The sequence below is a fragment of the Peromyscus californicus genome, unplaced genomic scaffold, assembly GCF_007827085.1.
Source record: "Peromyscus californicus insignis strain IS unplaced genomic scaffold, ASM782708v3 Scaffold_8__1_contigs__length_139910024, whole genome shotgun sequence".
NCBI lineage: Eukaryota > Metazoa > Chordata > Mammalia > Rodentia > Cricetidae > Peromyscus > Peromyscus californicus.
This window is the reverse complement of record NW_026294606.1, coordinates 57,869,283-57,894,300: the sequence shown is the minus strand read 5'-3', so window position 1 is coordinate 57,894,300 and position 25,018 is coordinate 57,869,283. Positions and strand designations below refer to the sequence as shown.

General features: G+C 43.4%; 1 long non-coding RNA gene across 3 annotated transcripts in view; it reads right to left on the bottom strand.

Annotated features, from left to right (window-relative positions):
* Nucleotides 1–23,968, bottom strand: part of LOC128104146 (uncharacterized) — a 31,182-nt gene extending 7,214 nt beyond the window's left edge. For 2 of the 3 annotated variants that reach the window (XR_008215895.1, XR_008215897.1), the window contains exons 1-2: nucleotides 23,891–23,955; nucleotides 581–640 (exon numbers count right to left, since the gene is read on the bottom strand). This is a non-coding gene — a long non-coding RNA (uncharacterized LOC128104146). Of the gene's footprint in view, nucleotides 1–580; nucleotides 641–23,890 lie in introns of all 3 variants that reach the window. The other variant, XR_008215896.1, reaches the window with a different exon arrangement.
* Between the last annotated feature and the right edge of the window lie 1,050 nt (nucleotides 23,969–25,018).

Below are 25,018 nucleotides of genomic sequence, written 5' to 3'. Positions count from 1 at the left end.
GAGTGTGCTACTGAACCATGTGAAATGGCTATTACTAAATGAAATAAGTCCATCTAAAGTATTTACACACTGTGCAATTCCAGTTAGATTACATTCTGGGAAAGGCACATATACTGATGACCATAAGATCAGTGACTGTCTGGGGTTGGGGAGAAGCAAGGGTACACATAGCACTGAGGACTTTTAAGGCAGTGACACTATTGTATAGGATATTACAGCGGTAGAGACATGTCATTATGCTAATGTCTAAACCCATAGAATGTCCAACACCAAGATGAATCCTGATGGAAAGCATGGACTCTGGGTAAAATTATATCAATGTGTGTTTATCGATTACAGTAAACATAGCTGTGCAATGCAGGATGTTGGTAATCGGGGAGGTTTAGCATGTCTAGGGGCAGATGTGATTTGAAAAATCTGCTTATTATGTAGTTACTTCCTCTTAATTAAAATGGTCTTGGGCTGGACATATGGGTCAGCAGTTAAGAGCACTTGCTGCTCTTGCAAAGGAGCCAGGTTCATTTCCCAGCACCTGCATCTGTAACTCCAGATCCACCTGTCATAGGTGCTAGAAACTGACCTCAGTTCCCCTGTAACAACAGCCAGGAAGCTGGGCTTGACTTCCATGTTACAACGGCATCTGCTTGTAGCAAGAAATAGAAGTCATGATTATCTTTTAAAAGAGCACATGGTTGACACAACTGGTCTTTAGCTAGAACTAGATCAGTGCCAGGAACCACTGATGCACAGACTCCTTCCTCTGGCTGCTGTGTGCACCATGTGACCTCTTCCTCAAGGACTTATTCCTGTCTGACTATCCTCCATTTCTCTATTCTCTCTTTGTTCATTTCATGCTCCTTCACAGTTCCAATTGGCATAGCTTCTTCATAGCCATTCAAATGCCTTCCAAACTAGGACCTTATCAGTGCCAAAGCCCATTTTTAATCCAGATTCTAAATAAGAAAATCTGATTGCCCAAACTTTTGGGTCAAAGGTTATAGATAAAGCATCAGATTCACAGTGAACAGGTCAGATGACCACCACAGCTCAATGTTACCATAGGAAAATAGAGTCACATGTTTCAAAAGACACCCAAAAGGCAGGTCCAACTTGCAGCCCATGGGAAGCCTGTGCTCCAAGATAGCAATAAATGAGACTAAATACAGAATAGTAGACTTATTTAAAATATTATAAGATGGTGTGTGTGTGTGTGTGTGTGTGTGTGTGTGTGTGTGTGTGTGTGTTAGAGAGAGAGAGAGAGAGAGAGAGAGAGAGAGAGAGAGAGAGAGAGAGAGAGAGAAAGAGAGGAGATTACATGGTGCTTGGTGTAAAAATGGCAGAAGGTTAGTGACTCTTGCTAGAGCTGGAGTTAAGCCATTCACATAGAAGGTGTGAGTAAAACAGAAAATGCTCAGTATACCTCCACAGCTGGCTCACCGGCTGGGCTATCTGAGTCAAATCACTTAAGCCCCAGCTCCGGCTTCCTCAACTGTGAAGTAAGGAGTTGTGCTCCATAGCTAAATTTTCTTTCTTCTTAGGAAATACAGCATTTACTTAGTTACATACAATGTAGAAAAATGAACAGAACCCGGGTGTGCGTGTGGTGGATATAGAAGATGGTACAAACTTGACACTCAAAAGCAGCAAAGACCTGGAACAAAGGGTATTTACAGGACCCGAGGGAACGTGGATACTAGAAGGACTATGTTTCAGGGTATTCGTCCACCTAGGTCTACAGAGTTCTTGAAGAAGATGGTTTTATCTCAACAGCTATTTGCATAGTTATAGAAATAATGGCAGTAATTGAAGAACCCATTTCTCACTCCCACATCCTCCTCTTCCCTGCCGTCTTCCCTTACAGGATCCTGTTATGTAAGATCCCTAGCATCTTGCCTGTATTAAAAAGGCTTACTAGTCAAAATACCACGTTTGTTTGTTTGTAGGGCATTTTTTTTTATTCAGACAAAGTGTCATGTAGCCCAGGCTGACTTTGAATTCACTAAGGACAACCTCGAATTTCTGATCCCCTTGCCATTACCTCCTGATTGCTGGGATTACAGGGATTACCTCATGAGTTCCTATGGATATGTACAAAATCAAAACTCGAGTTCTCTCTTGTCAATTTTGTCAGTTTGATCACCTAGTCCAGGGCTTGAACCCAGGACTTCACTCATAGCAGGCAAGAATTCTGTCTACTGAGCTACATTGCCAGCCCCAAGTGCCACTTTTAACACTTTTAACTGCTTTCAGTCTGAATATTCTAACACCTTATCCTTCCATTCAGTTACTGATCAGAACAGAGTGAATGTGAAACACATTTATACTTTAGTGTGAATCAAACCAGTGAATCACCTCCCCCAAGGAAGTAGCATTTAGCCACACTATGAAAAGCAAAAACATGTGTTATTTTTAGGCAAGTGGTCAAAAATACTCCCTCTTCTTCCCTCCCTCTTTATCTAACTTTGTATTTACTGAGAAGGGCCTTCTTGATGGCATCACATACAGAAGACCTGCACTAAGAGGGTGAGGGGAGGCCAGAGATGTCACCCAAAATATGCTTTGGGGGCATATGGATAATTTTTAAACTAAAAGCAACTGGAGTTTTTAACTTTTCCCTTACTTCCTAAAACTAGAGTAAGAATTTCCCCCTTGTAAAGGCATTTTAATGCTACGATTACAGTGGAAATTTCCACTGTTAAGGATGATTCTGGAGGAGGAGGAGGAGAGCTGCAATCTAAGACAACTCCAACTGTTTGCTGCAGATGTGACAGCCCTTCTTTGACTCACAGCAGCTCCTGTTGTCGGAACTCGACATTCAAAAGCCCACAAGCCCCTTTCTTCTCTTAGCCTAAGACAACCGGTTTGATAGGCCTCATTTTGAGCCACATTTTTTATGAGTTCCTTTGGATATGTACAAAATCAAAACTCGTCTTCTCTCTTGTCAGTTTGATCATGGCCCCCTAGCTTTGAACCTAGGAAGGTATAGAGGGACAGGCAATCACAGAGTAGCAACAGCTCTATGGTACCAGTCTGTCCACTACAAAGAGATGGTGGGGGTAGTCTTAGAAAAACTCCAAAGCTTTTCCAGGTATAACAGCACAGGATCTGAGAAAGATGTTTCTCTCTATCTCTGGAGGGGTGACCTAAATAAGAAGCCCCTAGAACACCCATCTGGCTTTGTTCAGGCTCATGATTGGTCAAATCAAAAGTGACCTTCTGATCACAACTGTGAAACAGAGGATTGTTTCTCTAGGATCCTGAGACAGTAACTGTTTGTCTTCAGCATCGGCACAGCAAATGCCTAAAACAATTCTAAATAACCAAGTCAGGATTTCCTCAGAAACCTGGGTGTCTGAAAAACTGGCAAGCGTGTGTGTGTGTGTGTGTGTGTGTGTGTGTGTGTGTGTGTGTGTGTGTGTGTGTCGGACTCTAAAGCAAAGCCACAGATGAGCACATCAGGCCCTCTGCTCAGGGTAGCAGATGCATCACAGCAGGAGGAATTGACAGGCTCCCACTGCACTGCCTTAAAGATTAGCAACATAAACTGGACCTGCTCATGCCCAGGTTATGGAGGGGCGAGAGGTTAGAGGTGGGGTGGGAGGTTGGGTGGGGGTGGGATGGATATCAAGCAGAATGCTTCTTTCACAGCACACACAGGGTAGCATATACAACCCCAATAAACTATAGCCCTTTCTCCAGATGATCCCTGCTTTTTTAAGCAAAATATTGCATGAGGTAAAGAAATACAAGCACCAAAAAGATGTGCTTCTGTGAAAATTAAGCTGAATGTTTTATGAAGGTTCAGTTAGATTAACTATTTTACCATAAAGAAAACAATTTGGGATTTTTAATTCTTTATGTTATTCCATTTAGTGTGTGTGTGTGTGTGTGTGTGTGTGTGTGTGTGTGTGTGTGTATGTGTGTTCAGGTGTACAGGCACATGCACGTGGAATGCATGCAGAGATCAGAGGACAACTTTTAGGACCCAGTTCTCTCTCTCTCCTCCTTGTTGAGGCCACCTCTCTTGTTTCTGCCTTGCTGTGTGCTCCAGGCTCCCTGGCCTAGAACCTTACCAAGTAGGCTAAACTGTTAAATGACCAGCCTGCTTCCAGGGATCTACCTCCCATCTCACCATTTCTGGGATTATAAGTATATGGCTCTTTATATGGATCCTGGGGATCTAGACTCGTGTCCCTCATGTTTACAAGGCAAGTACTTTACCCACTGAGTCGTCTCTCCCGCCCCTCGGCACTTCTGTATTCTCACTCCGTTATATCAAATCCAAACTGGAAAATAAAAACAATATGACTACCATTTATGAAGATTCATAGAGACTTTTAATCAGTGAGAGAGAAAAAAAAAACAATGGAGACTTTTCATCAGAGAAACTCTACTCAGAATGCCGTTCATATGGGCCATCAACGTTGCTCAGTAGAGACAGAGGCTTGCTGCCAAGCCTGCCGATCTGCGTTCAATCCCCGACACTCACGTGGTGGGAGAGCACTGACTCCTGCAGCTTTTCTCTGACCTCCACAGCGCACCGAGGCGTATGCACCGAACGCTCACCCAGACGCTAACCAAATGTAATAAAAAGTTTTGGAAAGCCTGGCACCAAAGACTCAAACATGGTTGCCCTGATGTCTTAAGTGAGAATGCTGTGGTGTGTTAGCTTTGTTCTTTTCTTTCCTTCTTTAACTGCCTCTTTGATTCTTCAGCCGATCACTGACATCCATCAGGGTAGATAAGGGAGCCTGCTGCACAGATTCCATTCCACCTGGGTGGACCTTAATGGGAAAGTAAGTTTCCACCCAGAAAACGAGTAACAAGCTGGGTGGAGGAAAGTGGTGGAACCGGGTCACAGAAGCATGAAGGTACATGACATGTTAGGGAACTGGTAGAACATCAACTGTGACAGGGACACAGGGCTGGTAGGGTACCTGAGGTGAAAATGTCAGAAAAGCACACTGGTCTCAGATGGTTCCAGGCCTTAAAAATCATGCTAAGACAGCTGGACTTAATCCTTGTGTGTCACAGGCCTTTTTGGGGTTCATGTTCTAATACAAGCCTGGAGTTAAGTACAGCCCCTGAACTGAAGGAAAGGGTGCTCAGACTCTCAGCAAGAGCCTGGGCTCAGAGGTGACAATGTTCTGACAAACGGGCAGAAAAGGAAAAAGAGGAAACGTGAGGAAAGGCCTAACAGGCGTTTTGCAAGTAAAATTGGCAGCTGTGAAGGCAGTTTTGTTTGTTTTGAGGAGTAGGGAACTATGTGGCCTTCTTCTAGGTATGTATTATCTTAACAGGGACAAATGAACACTAGCTGACTGCTGCATATAGCGTACAGAGTGTGACTTTGAGCAGAAAGCAAGAGCGGGGCTTGAAGTGAGAAAATTCCTGACCCTTCTAGTTCCAAGTGAACTGAAATCAGAGAGGAGAGCTATGGAAAGCCCGAACCCCCCAGAATCAGTTACATGATGGCCAGAGGAGTGGAGACCTTGTCTCTGTTGTTGTGTGTTCCATGTTTTCACGCCAATATAATAGACCATGTACCAAAAAACTAGAACTCAAAAATCCTCTCTAATAGAACCAGACAGTTTGTACCTGTGCCAGCTGACCTTGTACATAACAAGACTATTAAATTGAAGTCATTTAACTGCACTGGTCAAATGTGCCAAGATAAGCTTTAGTTCTTCCAATTCTAGAAAAATCTTCTGAGATGCTTCCAGCAGAATTCAAGCTTTAAGCTCTTTTCTGTGACTCAGAAGATTCAACTGTATTTATCTAAACACAAATCTAAACAGGTTTGCCTACAGGCTACACCTTTCCTGTCTGTGGTAGTTGATTGCAAGGATTCTCACTAACATTTGAAAACTATGATCATGTGGGTCTTGCCTGTGTGGTGCTTTGACTGTAGTGAGAAAAACTGATACATAAATAATTATGTGTTCTAGTTTCATTTCTGTTGTTGTGATAATCTATCCTTACAATAAGCAATTTAGGGAAGAAAAGGATTTATTTCAACTCACAATTCCAGGTTGTGGAAAAGTCAAAGCTGGAACTTCAAATAACAAGTCGTATCATGTCCACAGTCAAGAGAAGAGAGAAATGAAGACATGCTTGCTTGTTTGTGCTCAGCATGATTTCTCCACTTTTACGCAGTTCAGGACCCACTTCCTAGGTAATGGTGCTGCCCACGGTGGCCTGAATCTTCCTACGTCAATTAACTTAAGACAGACCCTCACAGACATGACCACAGGCCAACCTAATGTAGACAGTCTCTCATTGAGACTTTCTTTCCAGGTGATTCAAGGTTGTGTCAAGTTGAAAATGAAAGCTAACGTCATAAGTAAAAATAAATGTCATGTGGTGGAAAGAGATTACACTAATCATTAAGAGAAGCTAAAATTTAACAGCTGATGTTTATGGAAGTATTACCCATGCTTCAGTGTTCTCTGTGTCCTTCTTCCTCATTTCTTATTTGTCTGATTCTACTCCTTGGCCACACCCAATATTTATTTCCTACAGTAAGTAGCCTTTGTGCCTTGTCTGAGACTCTCCTGTTTGTTCCTGCCAGCCTGAGACTGGCTGTCTCTGAGGTCTCAGATGTATGTGTAAACTAACCAGAATAGGCCTACTCAGGAGGACGAAGCCAAGCTGAGCAGAGCCTAGCTTAGATTTTTGTCAGAGCTGACCTGTCTGCTCCAGGGTGTTACCTCCCCGAAAGTGGCTAGAAGGAACGTTCTATGAGAAAACCCAGGAGCAGACAGAATGGCAGCAACACGGGGTCTCTCTTGAATGCATCCAGACTCCCCTTGCAGGAAACTGTTGATCTATTTGTCCTGAGGCAAACCAACCCGGTTTCCTCTGGACTATGATGTTATGATCCTTCCTGAAAACTTGCATTAGAAATATCAGTTCACAGCTCATGAGAGGATCCAGGAACTAAGAGAAAAGCATTCAATTAAGTTCCAGCTCAGAACAAAGTCTAAAAATTGACTTCAACTCCATGTTCTAGATTAGCTTAGATTTTTGCCTGAGACCAGGTCCTCAGATCTTCTTACTCGGATATTCTGTAATCTACACTCACTGGGAAAAAAATTAAAAGTGAATGTATTACTTATTATATTCATTGCTGTGGCAAAATACCTAATAAAAGCACCTTAGGAAAGGCAAGATTTGTCATCACTCACAGCTTGAGGGTGCAATCACCATGGTAGGACAGCGTAGGAGCTGGAAGTAGGCAGCTGGTCACAAGTGCCCACAGTCAGGAAACAGAGGGATGAATGTGGGTGCCCAGCTCCCTCTCTCCTTTTTATTCAGTCTGGGAGCCCGCCCCATGTGGTACAGTCCACATCCAGTACGAGTTTTCTCTCTTCAGTTAAATCTTTCTGGAAGCACTCTCATAGACATACCTAAAGGTGTTTCCATGGTGATTCCAGGTCCAATCAAATTGTCAGTGAAGATGAACCAACACAATCAATAAAGAAAAGGATAATTTATACCACCATATTTACAGACAGTATCTTACTTAATCCTTACTATGACCCAATGAGGGGTTAGTCATAACCTCATTTAGAAGTAAAGAATCTAAGATTGGGAGAAGTGAAGTCACTTGGTGAAAGTCACATCACTTGAAAGTAGCATATCTCAGCCCAACATGATACAAAAGTCTTCGTACATCTATCTGCCAGCTCAGATCTCAGTTCGAGAAAGTGCAGCTCTGTGACAATGTTCTAGCTACCTACCTGTTGCTGAGATAAAACACTTTGACCAAAAGCAACTTTGGGAAGAAAGGGTTCATTTGACTTACATTTTGTACTAACTAGTTTTACGTCAACTTGACCCAAGCTAGTCATCTGAGAGGAGGGAGCCTCAGTTGAAAAACTCTCTCCGTAAGATGAGGCTGTAGACGGACCTGTAAGACAACTTCTTAATTAGTGATTGATAGGGCCAGGCCCAGTCCATTGTGGGTGGGGCCGCCCCTGGGCTAGTGGTCCTGGGTTCTATAAAAAAAGCAGGCTGAGAAAGCCACATGGGTTGAGCTAGTATGCAGCTAGATGTTTCTCCAGTCTTGCTCAGTCCTGAGGTCCAACAGATCTCTCCCACCTGTGGTCCTGCAGCCACTTATAAAATAATCACTCAGAGGCTGATATTAATTACAATCTGTATGGCCTATGGCTTGAGCTTCTGGCTAGCTAACTCTTTCATCTTAAATTAACCCATTCCTATTAAGCTATATGTTGGCATGTGGCCATGGCATTACCAGTCTGCTGGCATCTTGTTGCTCCTTTGGTGGCAGACTGGTGTCTCTCCCACTCTCCTTTCTTCTTCTGTCCTTTTTTTAGGTGCATGTGTGCATGTGGAGGCCAGACATCAGGAGCAGGTGTCTTCCTTTTTTTCTTGTTGAACCTGGAGATCAATTTTGCTGGCTGACCAGTGAATCCCAGGGCTCCTGTGTCTCTGCCTCCCTAGCCCTAGGATTACAGCCATGCCTGGCTTTCTTATGTGGATGCTGGGAATGGAACTAAGATCCTCATGCTTGTGTAACAAGCATTTGCTGACTAAGCTGTCTCCGCAGTCCCATATCCAGGTTTAATCACATTTATTCAATGTTACCATCGTCCCTCCAAGGTAAGGATGAAAATGATACAGAATGGAAGCAGGGGGAATGACAGGATTGGGAGGGGAGGGACCTGCAGAAAGTTTCTCAGTGTGTACGCATACATATTTTCACACTTGGGTTTAGTTTCCCCTAATCCACCTGACTCACACCCTTAAAGGACCAGCCAAGGCTCTACCTGCTGTTAATACTGTTTCTCAGGAAAACAAGAAGCTGATTTGTAGTGATATTTGTTCTGCCCAATCCCTTGGGCTATACAGCCCAAAGGAGGTGGTGCTTCCTGTCATTGTAGTGACTTCTTAAAAGGAGAAGGAGAAGGATCACATGCCCCTGCTCCCTGTTCCTACCTGCGAGGTGGATTCGCTCCTGGTCAGATCAGATGAGGACTTCAGCTGTCTACTCTGTTCTGTATTCATGAGTATGTTTCCTCTATTTATATATTAATAAATTCTGCTACCCATTTAATAGACTCACGTGGGTTGATCATAATACCAACTGACCACATTTTCCTGTGTTTGCTTGTTTGTAGAACTTCTCAGTATAAGCTCAATGACAGAAATGGTGTCTCACGCATCTGTAAGTCTCCTACACTTAGAACATCATCTAGAATGAATGAGTGAGTGAGTGAGAGTTAGTGAGTGAATTAGTGAGTGAATGAATGAATGAATGAATGAATGAGGGAGGGAGGGAGAGTTAGTGAGTGAGTGAGTGAATGAGTGAGTAAGTGAGGAGTGAATGAGTGAGTGAGTGAGGAGTGAGTGAGTGAATGAGTGAGTGAATGAGTGACTGCACATTTACGGTGCTCACAACCACCCTGCAAAGCAGTTCTTTCTTAGCTCCATTTTTTGTCTATTTGCTTCACTGGGTCTTTTAAATGGGGTCCCAAGTAACCCAAGCTGGTCTTGAACTCGTTGTATAACTGAGGATGATCATGAATTCCTGATTCTCATGCCTCAGTTTCTCAAGGGCCATGTTTACAGGCATGCATCACCACACCTGGCTTTTTAGCTCTATTTGGCTGATGTGGAAATCAAGGCTTAAGAAATAGTGACTTGCCCAGGATCACACTGGTTGTTCCCACATCTGGATGTCCCCACTGGGCTATATTGCCTCCCAAAATTGGCTGTGCCTTTACGAAGTCCCCCAAGAGAGATTTTCTGAATTGTACTTTTTATTCCCCACATGAAGTTTGACATGTCTTGCTATCCAAAGATGATGACATGGTCAGACAAAGGAGTATCATGATTTATGTTAGTTCTTAAGCTGACCCCTGAAAGACATGGGATTAAAGACTGAGGTGTTTTTTTAAAGTTAGGCTGTGTTTTACATTATAAGATTCATAAGAGATGTTAGAAACAAGGCATAGAAATCTGTGATTTAAAAGTGTGTGTGTGTGTGAGTGTGTGTGTGTGTGTGTGTGTGTGTGTGTGTGTGTGTGTGTGTGTGTGTGAAGTTGATAAGGAATGGGGTATGCTGATTAACTTTTTGATTGTCAGTTTTACATAACCTGGGAAGAAAGACTCACTGTGAGGAATTATCTAGTTCAAGTTGCCCTGTGGGACTGTCTGTGGGGTTTGGTCTTGATCGATAATTGATGTAGAAATACCCCACTCATTGTGGGCAGCACCATTCCTTAGGCAGGAGTACCTGAACTATGTAACAACAAAAAAAGCTAGCTGAGAAGCAAGCCCCAAGGATGTGTTTATTTCTCTTTGCCCTTCACTGTGAATGTAATGTGACTAGCTGCTTTGACTTTCCTACAATGATGAACTATATTCTGGAACTGTAAGCCAAAGGAGACTCTTTCTTCCCTAACTTGCTTTTGGCTGGGGTATTTTATCACAGAAACAGGAATTAAACTAGAACACCAGTCCAAGTCCCATTGCTTCATAAGCATTCACTTCATGTAGTGGGAACCAGTTTATATCTAGGACTCAAGGCCCTGGGCAATTACAGTGCTCATGTCCCATAGTGACCATCAGCGTCAACTGTCAGATTTAGCAGCAGATCTTCCAACAGCATCTCTTCATAGCTTTCAAGTGGTTTGAATTTACCAGAGGGGAAAAAAGAAAAACAGTTAAAATTATGTGTCATGTAACATTTTCCCTTCCTTTGGCAATTTTAAATTTCCATGTATTCAAGTGTAATTCAATACATGCATCCACACAGATTAAACTTGTCAAAAAAAAAAAAAAAAAAAAAAAAAAGGCGGCAAGAGACACCGGTTGTTTCCAAGACTTGTTGCTAAAATCTTCCTTTCTCCTCTCCAGAGGGGCAGAACTGAGCTGCTTGTTGATAGTCAGCATTCGGGGGACACTTGATAAACTTGGCATCTATTTTTAATGAATTATTGTGTCTTAAAGGCCAAAATGAAAGGTTGTGGAACACAGTTCTATCCTAATACCAAAGGACATGAAATAAGACACATAATACATATACATCTGCATAATGAGATTTTTTTACAAGTTGATGCGCTTCAAATCCATTAAAGTCACTTTTCTTTGGAATGCTCAAAATAGTCCCATCTTTGGTTAATGGGACCCCTGAGCCTTTTGCTGTTCCCTAGTTATCCTTAGTGGTTTCCTTGCTGGTTAAACTACATGACCTTGGCTCCTCTTGTAAATTCCCAGCTCCATTCTGCACCTGTTTTTTCTCCACAGCTGTCTCATCTCATATCCTTGCTGCATTACCTTTGGTTTCAACTTCCCCCAGCCTCCACCACACACCAACCAGGCCTGGGGAGATGGCTGCCTAGGTAAGAGCCTTTAGTGTGCAAGTATGAAGACCTGAGTTCAAATCCCCAGCATCTACATTAAAAATAAAAATTAAAAAAAATTGTTCTGTATAAAATGGTCAAAAAGGCAAAAGATAAAAGGTGTGTGTGTGTGTGTGTGTGTGTGTGTGTGTGTGTCTACAAAGTTGCAGTTTATTTTATTTTGGGCTGCTTGATGCATGTGTGAAACAATGTCCAACAATAAACCAGAACTTTATTTTGCTGAGTTGTTATAACAAAACATAAAATAGAAATAAAATACCAGGCATGACCATGTACACACATATGTAACCCTAGAACTGTGGGAAACGGGGTCATCAAGATTTGTAATGACTGGTCTAAATCCGGGTTCATTAACAGATATTATCTCAAAGGAATAAGGTGGAGAATGATAGAACAGGCCACCAATATCATGTGCACTATGCATAACATACATGCAAAATATATACATACAGAGACACACATACATGTACACACAAAGAAAGGAAAGAAAAAGACAGACAAACACTCCAGACTATTGTTTTCCTCCTGTACAACAGACCTATACATTTACCAGACACTGGGCACTACCATCTGTGTGCACACTGGACACATCCTAAGTTCAGTTTTTTTACACAAAAGCTCATCATCTCTCCCCAAAACCTGGTCTTTACTCTGCCCTGTGTAGGTGCTAGAACTTGGAATCGAGTGACAGCCAGACTGTTAGGAACATCTGGAATCTAGTCACACCATCATGAAAAGGTCTTCTGTGTGTTTGGTCTGGCTGGACAATCCTCCCCCACCAGGACAGTGTGGTGCTGGGCTTTCCAGCATCTGAGAAACTGTTGAGGACTCTGAAATAGATGTCGTGCCACAACCCTCCATTTGAATGACCCCAGGAGGAAGCTCTGCCTGGATGAGTAGGGCAATGGAGAAACTGGCAGAGAAAATGGTTTCCTGCAGTATGAGGCTGAGACTGCTCCTACTTTTCATACCGTTCCTGGACAAAGAAGTGGGAGAATAAGAACTCAGTCAGCTGAGAATCCTCTCTGTGAAAACTGACCTTTAAATGGGGAAGAAGTTCCCTGAATGGAGTAGAAGGCACTAGAAAGATTATTGCTTTCCTGGAAGGGACAGTAGAGACACTGTCCAAAAGCAGAGCAGAGGGTTGACAATGACTTGGATGGCATGGGACACTATGGGAGATGACCTTCCACCATGCAGACAACTCAGGGATGAGTGGGGAGAACGGACATCTCGCTGAGAAGTCACAGGAGCCCTTGCAGCACAGGCTAACACACTGTGATGAACTTGTACTCTCTTGGGACAGGATCTTGGGGCACACCAGATACAAAAGCCATCCTTTCCTTTTGTTGCTCAAGCCCCTGCTCTCAGCATCTGCTTTCCTAGATGCATCCCACCAGTGACTATACATTGCTCATTCTAACTATCCAGTGCCTCACAAGCCCTGTTCCTCCCCTGTAGCTGGGCTCTCTCCTTTGCAAAGAGTTGATTTCCTGGATAACTGCACAGACCCCTGGCTGATCCTCTGATCTTAGCCTCCCACCCCTTCCAGCTCTCTTCTGTTACAAACTACTCCAAACATTTTTAAAAACTCTGTAGTGTGTGTGTGTGTGTGTGTGTGTGTGTGTGTGTGTGTGTGTGTGTTCCATATGTGTATGGGTTCCTGAGAAGGCCAAAAGAGGGCATCAGACCCCTTGTTGCTAGGAGTTGTGGGTAGTTTGAGCCACCTAATATGGATGTTGAGAACTGAACTCTGGTCCTCTGGAAGAGCAACAAGGACTCTTAACCACTGAGCCATCTCTCCAGTCCTTACAAATATTTATTTGCCCCTAAATATAAATATCAAAAGTAAAGATTACACTCAGCTTCAAATATTTTTTGAGATAAAATATATTTCAAAATGCTCCCCATGAACCAAAAATTACATTTTAGAAAATACACAAAAGAAAATGAGGAAAGTAAGCAAACAGATTCAGTAATACTTTCTAATCAATCATTTCAGCAACAACTCCCGAAGCCTGCAAAGTTACTGAAGGAGGTTTGAACTGGGTACAATACTGATGTTTTATTTAGACCAGTCGAAACCACTTAACTCTTACAGGAAGTCTTAATTACCTAAAGGTAATTAAAGGAAGGAAAAGTAAGGGGAAAATAAAATCTGTCCAGAATGTTATCTTTGACCACAGAAAGCGGAATCAAATACATTTATTTCCTAGTTGAATCTATTTTATATACTCCTTGTACCTAGCTGAGCTATCTACATCTTCCTGGGTTTTCCATTTCCCATTCAGCCTTGGGCTACAACACAGCCCTGGATGATCGACAGGCACTGCTTAGAAAGTGACTCTGGAAGTCAAATACGGGCATCAGAAGTACAGAGCCAAACAGCAGAGGTGCTTGTCCTCGTGGCAGCGACCCTGCTGCCCAGTTGTACCTGGGACTGTTGAGGGGCAGCAACGGTGTGGACTGTGGTAGGTTCTTGCAGATCACAAGAATGATGGCTAATATTGAGTGTTGACTTGTAGGATTGCTGACTGGGCATGTCTGTGGGGAGTGGGTTCTAGATTAAGCTATTTGAACTGAGAAGGCTCATTCTAAATGCAGGCAGCACTGTTCTGTGAGCTGGACTACATAAAATAGAGAAAGCTAGCTGAGTGTCTTCATCACTCTGCCTCCTGCCTAGGGATGCTCTATGACCGGCCTGATATTCCGGCCACCCTGCCTTTCTGCCATGGCCGGTAAGCCAGAACAAATTCCTCCTCTCTTCCAGTGCTTTGGTCATAGGGATGAGAAAAGCAACTAATACAAAAACAGCTTTTTTAAAAAAAAAATCAACTTTCATCAGGACCCTGTGGCAGAGGTTCTTAATTCCAGATACACAGGTTAGGGCAGAGGTAGTTCAAAGTCTACCTGAGCTGCAGAATGAGTTAAAGGCCAGTCTGGGCAACTCAGGGAGACTGTCTGAATTTGTTTAAAAGAGTTGGGACTATACCTCAGTGGTAGACATCTTGCTTAACATCCCCAGTGAAACAACTGGGGCAAGACAACTTCACCAGTGTAGTTCATGCCTACAATCCCAGTGGTAATCCATGCTTACAATCCCAGTGGGAATCCATGCCTACAACCCCAGTAGGAATCCATGCCTACAACCCCAGTGGGAATCCATGCCTACAACCCCAGTGGGAATCCATGCCTACAACCACAGTGGGAATCCATGGCTACAACCACAGTGGGAATCCATGGCTACAACCCCAGTGGGAATCCATGCCTACAACCCCAGTGGGAATCCATGCCTACAACCCCAGTGGGAATCCATGCCTACAACCCCAGTGGGAATCCATGCCTACAACCCCAGTGGGAATCCATGCCTACAACCCCAGTGGGAATCCATGCCTACAACCCCAGTGGGAATCCATGCCTACAACCCCAGTGGGAATCCATGCCTACAACCCCAGTGGGAATCCATGCCTACAACCCCAGTGGGAATCCATGCCTACAACCCCAGTGGGAATCCATGCCTACAACCCCAGTGGAAATCCATGCCTACAATCCCAGTGGGAATCCATGCCTACAACCCCAGTGGAAATCCATGGCTACAACCCCAGTGGGAATCCATGGCTACAACCCCAGTGGGAATCCATGGCTACAATCCCAGCAGCTGGGAGGTGAAGGCAGAAAGTTTACAAGTTCAAAACCAGCTTTCAGCTATCTTGTGAGACTCAACCCTCTCGCTAAAATAAATCAATAAGTAATTTTTTAAATAAATAGGAGAAAAAGGTTATCCTCAAGGCTACTTGTGAAATAAGTCCAGCAAGATGGTTTAAGAATCTTGGTTATTTTTTCTGTTTTCCCATCAAAGCAAATTAGCCTCAGAAATGGCATTCCAGACGGCCAAAGGTTAGAAAAGTGTGCTGCAGATGCTTTGAATTCTTCGTCATCCCTGAGTAGAGTTCATTAGGGAAGTGAGTGGGGAGGGGCTCACAGCTCAAAGGGCCAAGCAGAGTGGTCCCCTCAACACCATCCCCACTCCCCACTCCTGCTCAGCAGCTATCTCTTGGAATTAAATGGTCAGGGTGGAGTGTATTTTGTAGTTGGTGGCGACAGTGGTTTTGTTTTTTTTGTTTTTGTTTCATTTCTGTTTGCTTTGTGAGTCTCATATGGGCAAGCACTGAAGCCGCTTATTTGCATATGGCTTGCAGAGCCAGGGTGAGCTGAGGACACAGGCTCTGTCTGGCTTGGCAGAAGCAGGAAGTCGGCTACAAGAAGCCAATGCCACTCTCTCCTAAGCGACTTTTTTTTTTCCTTTTCTCTCTTGTCATTCGTTTTTGTGAGAAAACCTAGGTTTGCTTTTCAAACAGAGCACCACAGCTTAGAAGAGGGTAAAAGAAAAACCAAAGACTCTGTTCCCTTTCCCATTATCTGGAGATTCTTGAATCATCACATTGGAAGGGAGTTAGAGGCCAGTTGCAAAGGGCAACTCGGAGAGGATGGTGGGGAGCACTGACAGAGGCAGGCAGTGCTCCCAGCACACTTTTCCACACAGGCAAACTCATGGCGGGGGATGGGAGCCTCTGCAGCCACCTGGCACAAAACCAGACCTGTGTTACTTTGTTTCTTCGTCCTTCTACCTGAAGTGGCCTGACATTCCGCAGTCAGTCCTGCCTAGGTGAGTCTGAGCCTAGGCCGGAAGGAATGCCTCTCCCTGTGGAAGGAGTGTGTTCCTTTCTCACTGGTGTTCAGATGTGACTCCAATTGCTCCGATTATTTCCTCCAGATTTGAATCTCTTTCTCTGATAACTGTCTTTGTCCAGCCTCCGTAGACTGCAGCTTGCCGCCTGGTACCTGAGACCCCATAGAAGATGTGTCCAGACAGAAGGAATGGGTGACTTTGCTCTGCTGTTGATAACAGAGAGACGGCAAAGGAAACTGTTTCAGTGAGTGGCTTATGGCCAACATTCATGTCACCTGTGCCAGATGAAACCAAAAAAAAAAAAACTTCAAGAGAAGCAGCACATGTACCTAACAAGGAGTATTTATATGCTGCCTTATTCCGAGAAACAAAACCGACCGGGAAATTGCAACAGCAATAAAGCATGTGGCGACATTCAAATACGCATATCAACTTCACTTTTATGAGGCCCTTTCATCACTTTATAACTATCCTGACTTTTTTTTCCCATATCCAGGTGCAATGCACCTGGGACACTGGAAAGCCATCTCTTCCCAAATGTGAAGAAAACTCTTAAGGATTGGATAATGATTTCATAGATTCCCAGTTCTTCCCACAGTCATGTGACCATAGACTCATGTTTCTTATAAATATCCACATCTAACATTGTAATTATATTTTCTAATTTCACTAATATTTTCTCCCATACCAAACTGCTTACTTATTTTTAAAGATAAATATTTTATCTTTTCTAATTGAAGGATATTAGGGAGGGAAACTGGAGAAGGGACTGGAGAGATAGAAGACTGACAAGATAGATAGATAGATAGATAGATAGATAGATAGATAGATAGATAGATAGATAGATAGACAGATAGATATAAACATACATACATATATTTTATTTACTTATATTGAGATTTCTACATTTTTTGTTGTTGTTTTTCCTTTATTTCATTTTACACACCAACCACAATAGATAGATATCTCTTACCAATGTGGATACATCTTGGACCACTTCATCACTATATAAACATCATAGGCCAGATGGTGGTGGCACAGCCAGGCAGTGGTGGCGCACGCCTTTAATAACAGCACTCGGGAGGCAGAGGCAGTCAGATCTCTGTGAGTTTGAGGCTAGCCTGGTCTACATAATCGAGTTCCAGGACAGGCTGCAAAAGCTACACAGAGAAACCCTGTCTCGAAAAATAAATAAATAAACATCATAGAGTATACTTACAGAAATCTAGATTGCATATATCAATCACTCAATGTGGCCCTCTCAATGAAATTAAAGACATGATAAACATGAAGTATATGAGGCTACTGTTTACAGGAAATTTATGTAAGTACAATGGGTACACTCTAAAATAATGGCTAAAGTACAGAGAAAGCTGGTATAGTCCAGCTCTTGGACGGTGGAGCCAAGACGCCTGCCTGGATTACACAGTGATCGGGAGCCACTTAGGGAAACCACATCAGAGAAGGAAGAGGAGGAGGAGGAGCAAGAGGAAGAAAGGGGAGGAAAGGAAACAGGAGCAATAGGAGGAGGAAGTAGGGGAGGAGGAAGAAGAGGAGAAAGGAGATAAATAGATAAACCATTATGATGATCGAGCTTTATTTTCAACCTCATTGGGTCTAGAATCACCTAAGCTACAGTCCTCTAGGTGTGCCCGTAAGGGCACTTCTAGGAAGGAGTTAACTGAGGGGAGAAGACACTCCCAAAGAGTGGGCTGCACCTTCCCACAGTAGCAGAACTATCAGGAGGTCTGAGAACTAAGCAGTCTCATCCACTTGCATGGTCCTCTTCTTGCTGGTGAGTGCATCTGTCCTGATGATGAGGCTGTAGCCCTTTGCTGAGGGTATTGCTTCACCAGCCTTCCAATGTAGCCTAAAGACCGGACTTTACATGAACCTTCCAGGTCTTCATCACTAGTACAGCACTGTTGAGGCAACTAGCTTTGTAGACTCAGACTCTCCAGCATGCAGATAAGCATTGCTCAACTTTCCAACTCATATCAGTTTTAAGTCAATCTGATAAAGCCCCTTAACTATATATGTATTAACACACATACATACACATGTCTACTGGTTCTGCTCCTCTAGAGAATTTTGCCTAATACAATCAATAATACAGTCATTTATTATCAAGTATTAGTGCTATACATAATTGCACATGTTAGAAAGCACAGTGAGTTCATCACACCAATATCTCCAGGAATACCTGAGTGGTACATTTTGCTATAATGTTACAGCCCTGCTGCATGATAGGAATTTTACAGTTCTAGATTATAGAAGTACCATTTTGTTTATGCAATCTATCACTGACTGAAATATCATGATGTAACTCCTGTCTGCAAGTAGACAGAGAGATAAAGAAATAAATGTATGAATGAAGACACAAATGAATGGGTGGATGAATAAGATAGAAGGATAAGAAAGATAGATGGATGATTGATAGATGAGAAGTTTATACATAGGTAAATAAACACACAGAAACTTAGATACTCAGATATTCTAGGAGAAAATTGTGAGTTTATTTATTAGAAACTCTTCCATGGAACAAATTATCCAGTTATTTAAAAGATCAAACAACCAGGTCTCAAGGCTAAAGAGATGGCTAAGTGGTTAAGGGCACTTGCTGCTTTTCAGAGGAGCCAAGCTCCACTCACAGCACCCACAACTGGACAGCTAACAACCACCTATAATTCCAGATCCTAGGGATCCAGTGCTCTCTTCGGGCCCCTATGCATACCCACTCACATGTGGGCATTCACACACAAAGATCACACACACACACACCACACACACACACACACACACACACACACACACAATTTTAAAAATATTTTTAAAATAACCAGGTCTCAGTATTTTGTACTATAAGTCATTATAGACCACCAGATCCAAATTGATCATATTTATTTTATAAGTAAGAAACCCACTCATCACTTTTTTTTTTTTTTTTTTTTGGTTTTTTAAGACAGAATTTCTCTGTGTAGCTTTGTGCCTTTCCTGGAACTCACTCTGTAGCCCAGGCTGGCCTCGAACTCACAGAGATCCACCTGGCTCTGCCTCCCAAGTGCTGGGATTAAAGGCGTGCGCCACCACCGCCCGGCTCACTGTTTTTTTCTTATTGGTCTTCATCATAGCTTGTCCTTCCCACAATTCAGTATTCTTTTAGGAAATACTTGGAGAACACATTATTAAATTTACCCCTCCCTTTGCCGCCAGCTCCACCGTGTCATTCACCAAACTGACCCAAACTCACAGAGCGATGAGAAGTAATATTTGTCTAGCTTGTTGGGACAGTGGCAAAGATAGATTAGTAATTTTGGACAAGGCTATGGGCTCCTTCAGATGAAAGTTGTTTGTCTTATGACATGACTGTTATCAATTAACCTTCAGTGTATTGCATGGCCTGCTCAAGCCTGTAATCTCCTACCCCCCCCCCCCTCCCTGTAGCCTTGGAGCTCCCCGGCCAGCTGCCCTAGTCTAATTAGTAAATGTCAAGAGCCTATGAGAAAGCCTGTCTCAAAGAAAGTGGAGGGCCTTCCTGAGGATAACACCTGATGCTGTCCTTTGGTCTCCACACATATACACATGTGTGCATGTGTACCTACACACACACACACACACACACACACACACACACACACACAGGAACACACCCATTAAATGAGTGACTATGTGCCAGAGAGATAGCTCAGCCAGTAAAATGCACACATGTCTCAACGGACCCCAGATCCTCAGCTTTATGGCAACAGAAATCATAGTAACCCTATCCTAGTCCAAGAATGTGGGTGGTTAATTCTTCCCAACCCAAATGCCAATTTTTGGGAGTATTTGCTAAGCATATAGGAAGTTCTTACATGTTCAGAAGAACTTTGACTATTTGTTCCCCAACCAATTCCTCATCTTTTTCCATGTCTGGACCAACTAGAGCACATCCAGGAAATGAAAGCTAACTATAAGCTCCACAGTGTACTACAGGAAAGACAGAGGGAGAGAGGGAAGAATAAGGAGAGGGAGAGTAAAACAGGGATGAAGAGGGGCAGGAAGAGGGGAGAGAGGAAGGGAGGAGGAAGAGAAGGGATCTGATGTGGCATATGTATGTATGTGCATGGTAGCTGGCACTTTTGTAAACCACTAGACTCTTAGGCTGACAGTTCCTCTCTCTTTTTTCATTGAAAATTTTGCACATGCCTACAACGTGTTTTGATCAAGGCCACCTCCCAGTCCCTTGTCCCAATCCACCCCCCCCCCCCGACCCCACTACTAGTCTCTCCCAAATTATAGACCAATTTCTCTAATGATCACATACACAAAGATTCTCAACAAAATACTTATGGACTGAATTCAAGAACACATCAAAAAGATTATCCCCCATGATCAAGTTGGCTTTATCCAGAGGTACAGGGATGATTCAACATACATAAAGCATTAAAAGCAATCCACTGCTTAGACTCTTGGACAGAGACCACATGATTATCTCATTAGATGCCAGAGGGGCCTTCAACAAAATCCATTATCCATTCATGATAAAACTTCTGGAGAATCTAGGAAAACAGGGGATGTAGCTCAATATAACAAAGGCACTATGTATCAAGGCCACAGCCAACATCATTCTAAAGGGAGAAAAACTCAAAACATTTCCACTAAAATCACGAACAAGACAAGGATGTCTTCTCTCTCCCCCTCCCCTGTTCAATATAAAGCTGGAAGCCTTAGCTAAAGCAATAAGATGAGTGAAGGTAACAAAGGGGACACAGATAGGCAAGGAAGAAGTCAAAGTATTTTTATTTGCAGATGGTATGATTTTATACATAAAAGACCCTAGTGAGTCCACCAAAAAGACACCACAGCTGGTAAACACTCAACAAGGCAGGAGAATAGAATACAAAATTAACAACAAAAATCAGTAGCCTTCCTGTATACCAACAACAAGCATACAGAGAAAAAGATCAAGGAAACAATTCTATTCAGATCAACCTTGTACTGGGCGGTTTTGTGTGTCAATTTGACACAAACTAGAGTCACCAGAGGAAGGAGCCTAAGCTGAAGAAATGCCTCCATGAGATTGAGCTGTAAGGCATTTTCTCATTTAGTGATCAACAGGGGAGGGCTCAGACCGTGGTGGGTGGTGCCATCCTTGGGCTGCTAGTCCTGGGTTCTATCAGAAAGCAGGCTGAGCAAGCCATGGGAAGCAAACCAGTAAGTAGCACTCCTCCATGGCCTCTGCATCAGCTGCTGCCCTCGGGATCCTGCTCTGTTTGAGATCCTGTCCTGATTTCCTTCAGTGATGAACAGCAATGCTGAAGTGTAAGCCAAATAAACCCTTTCCTCCCCAACTTGCTTTTTGGTCATGGTGTTTTTGTTGCAGCCATAGAAACCCTAAGACAAACCTGAAAAAAAATAAATAACTTGGAATAAATCTAACCAAGGAAGTGAAAGACTTGTACTGAAAACTTGAACACACCGAAGAGAATGAAGACATCAGAAGATGGGAAAGCTGTCTATGCTCATCTCTCTTAAAGGGATTTTAGTTCATTCTGTTACTTGCTGCCATCAAATCCTCAGTCAGACTGGCTGAAGAAAAATGGAGATTTACTATATAAACACAAGCAGACAGGAATATGGGAAGTTTTCATAGTTCAAGGTGTACTGTGGGCCTAGATGCTGTCTCCACTCATGTGTATCACAATTAAGTGTTTTTTCTCTCTTTCCCCTGTTCAGCACTCTCATGCAAAGGAAATTAGGGAAGGTGAATTTAATAAGGGCCTACATGGACTCTAGCCTCGAAGGTTAAAGGCTCCTTGTGCCCCAAATCACTGACCATCTGCATTCTGGAACTGGAAGAGATGGGCAGGGGTCCATGGGACTGCCAGAACTCTGGTCTTCAATGCCTGTCCTGTGCTCTTGGTCTTCAGGAGATATTTATATTTAGGCACCAGAAGATTTTTATATTTAGGCACCAACATCATTCAAAGCGCCCACAACTTTGGTTAAGGAGGAAAAACAAGCTAATTTGCTGGAATTGAAGGCTGACCAGCCAGATCTGGTGTGGGCTTGTCTCATTTCATGAAATGTATTTTTTGTTGTTCTTGTTTTTCTTCACTGGTAGGCACCCTCCACATGATCCTGTGGCTTCAATAATGCCATTCTGTCATCTCACGTCCCCTCCCTGGAATGTCCTCTAAACTCCAGACTTGTATCTACAACCTCCCATTTGCCTGTCTTTCCTTGAATCTACCACAATCATGTCAAAGGTGCTGTGTCTCAGCTTGAACATTTGAACCCTGCTGCTTGCTTCCCCCAACTCCCAGCACTTGCCACTGCAACTAGTGGCCATTTTATTTTTATGTATATATGTATTTACACAGGGTCTGATAGATCCTAGGCTGGCCTCAAACTCACAATGACCTTAAACTCCTGATCCTCCTCCTGCTGCCTCCCTAGCACTGACCTTACAGGTATGCACTACCACACCCAGTATATATGGTGCTTGGGAATTAAACCCTGGACCTCCTCCATGTTAGGCGAGCACTACACCACCAGGGCTACAACCTGGTCTAATCAGTGGTAGTCTCATTTCTCTTCTTGCTCAGAGCCCAATGTTCAACTCTTTCTTTCTTGTCTCCACGCCGAGTCCATCACCAAGCCACCTCCACAAGAATGGAAGGCCTTTTTGCTTCTACTCATGACTGTGCCTTCCACTCTAAGCCAACGGGTTCTTTATAGGGCTATGAGAAAAACCAGAAAGCCAGTCTCCCCATCACTTAGCTTCCAATTCTACTCCGCCCCCTTTCTCCACTCCAACATAATTTTTGCTTTATTGTGGTAAAATATACATTATGTAATATACACTTACGAGAGACAGAGAGAGAGAGAGAGAGAGAGAGAGAGAGAGAGAGAGAGAGAGAGAGAGAATTTTGTATGCCATTTTGCACCTTTCCTGAAACTCACTCAGTAGCCCAGGCTGGCCTTGAACTCACAGAGATCCACCCGGCTCCGCCTCCCAAGTGCTGGGATTAAAGGCGTGCACCACCACCGCCCCGCCACACCTTGCTTTTTGAAACAAGCTCAGTACACCTTGATTTTTGAAACAAGCTTTCTCTCGGGCCTGGCCTCACCAGTAGGCTAGGCTGGAGAGCCAGTGAGACTCAGGGATCTGCCATCTCTATCTGTCCAGCCTTGTATTCTAAGCATGGGCCACCACACAAGACTTTTACAAAAAGTTGCTGTTTTTAAGTACATACCTGAGCGGTCCTGATTACATTCATGTGTGTCACCATCACCACCATTTATCTTCAGAACTTTCTCATCTTGCAAAACTGAATTTCTATACCTGTTAAACAGTAACTCCTCATTCTCTTTCCCTCAGTCATTCCCAGCAATGACTCCTATCAGTGAAGTTACAGAATGCCTGTCCTTTTCTGCGGGGCTTGTTTCACTTAGCATGATGTCCTCAAGGTTTATTCATGTTGTAACCTGGGTCAGCATCTCGTTTCTTTTGTTCAAGCTGAATAATATTCTACTATACATGTGCACCACATTTTCTTTGTCTGTTAATCTGCCAATGAACTCCTAGGTTGATTCCACATTTTATCTATTGCTGTTATGAACTGTAGATATGGAAATACCTGTTTGAGCCCCTGTTTTTCATTCTTTGAGATATATACCCAGAAGTGTATACCTTGGATCATATGGCATTCCATGATTAAGATTTTGAGAGACTGTCCTAGTTAGGGTCTTCAATGCTGTGAACAGACACCATGACCATGGCAACCCTTATAAAGGAAACCTTTAATTGGGGTGGCATGCTTACAGTTTCAGAGGTTTAGGTGGCGTGCAGGCAGACATGGTGCTGGAGCTGACAGTCCTTACATCTTGACTCAGAGGCAACAGGAAATCAAGTGATTGTTGCACTGAGGGAAACTTGAGAAAAAGAGATCTTAAAACCTGCCCCCACAATGACATACTTCCTCCAACAAGGCCATACCTCCTAATAGTGCCACTCTCTTTGGGGGCCATTTTCTTTCAAACCACAACAAACTAACTTCTCTTCTAAGCCCTTTGGTGACCGACCAGCAGATAAGTGGGTGGTGAGATTCTGTCTGATCCTCCATCACCTTTCTGCATTCCCCTTACTCACTCAGCTCCTTCCAGCCTTGCCAAGCTCCTCCCCAGCATCAAGACAAAGGTCTTTCCTGCTTCAACACCATCACACATTATAGGCACTGCCTATAGCTGGGAACTCCCTTTCTCCTACTTTCTACTCTCTTCCATGTCTGTTTAAAATATCACATCTCAGAAAAGCCTGACCTAACTCTACCCACTTCTAACTCAGATGCCCTGAAATAGCCTTGTGTTCCTATGGATGGGGACCCTTCTGGATGGACCTCTCCCTCTCACCTACAGCATGGTAGAAGGACTACAGAGTTGTGCTGAGTGATGAGCGGCAGCTGTTGTTCTGGTTGCATCTGAGGTGGTATGGACACAGTGTGCTTTTTCTCCAGTGGTTGCTAATTCACCCGGCTGCAGTGATCCAGCACAGGTCTGCCCTCCCTATTCTAGATCCCGGGAGGAGCAGCTCTGCTTTGCAACAGGCTGCAATGCTCGTGAACTATTGCACTCTCGGCTAGTCAGGTTCCTAGGAAGGAATATTCAAGGACAAGGTCAGCGGGTCAACTCTACTGGCTCCAGTCAAACTATTCTTGGCCGTAATTAAAACAGAAATGAAAAAGATCCAAATAAAGGGACCTTTACTTTCTGTTTGGTACAAGGGACCAAACTTTCCATTCTGTAACCCTTGTAACTTGTTATAAGACCAAAGAATCAAATGAGGTCAAAAACAAGTTTCTGTCCTGCTGCATTTGACTTAACATTGACATAACTTCCTGCTTTATGAAGGGTACTGAATGTAAGCAAAGGTGTGCTGTGTACTGAACAGTTA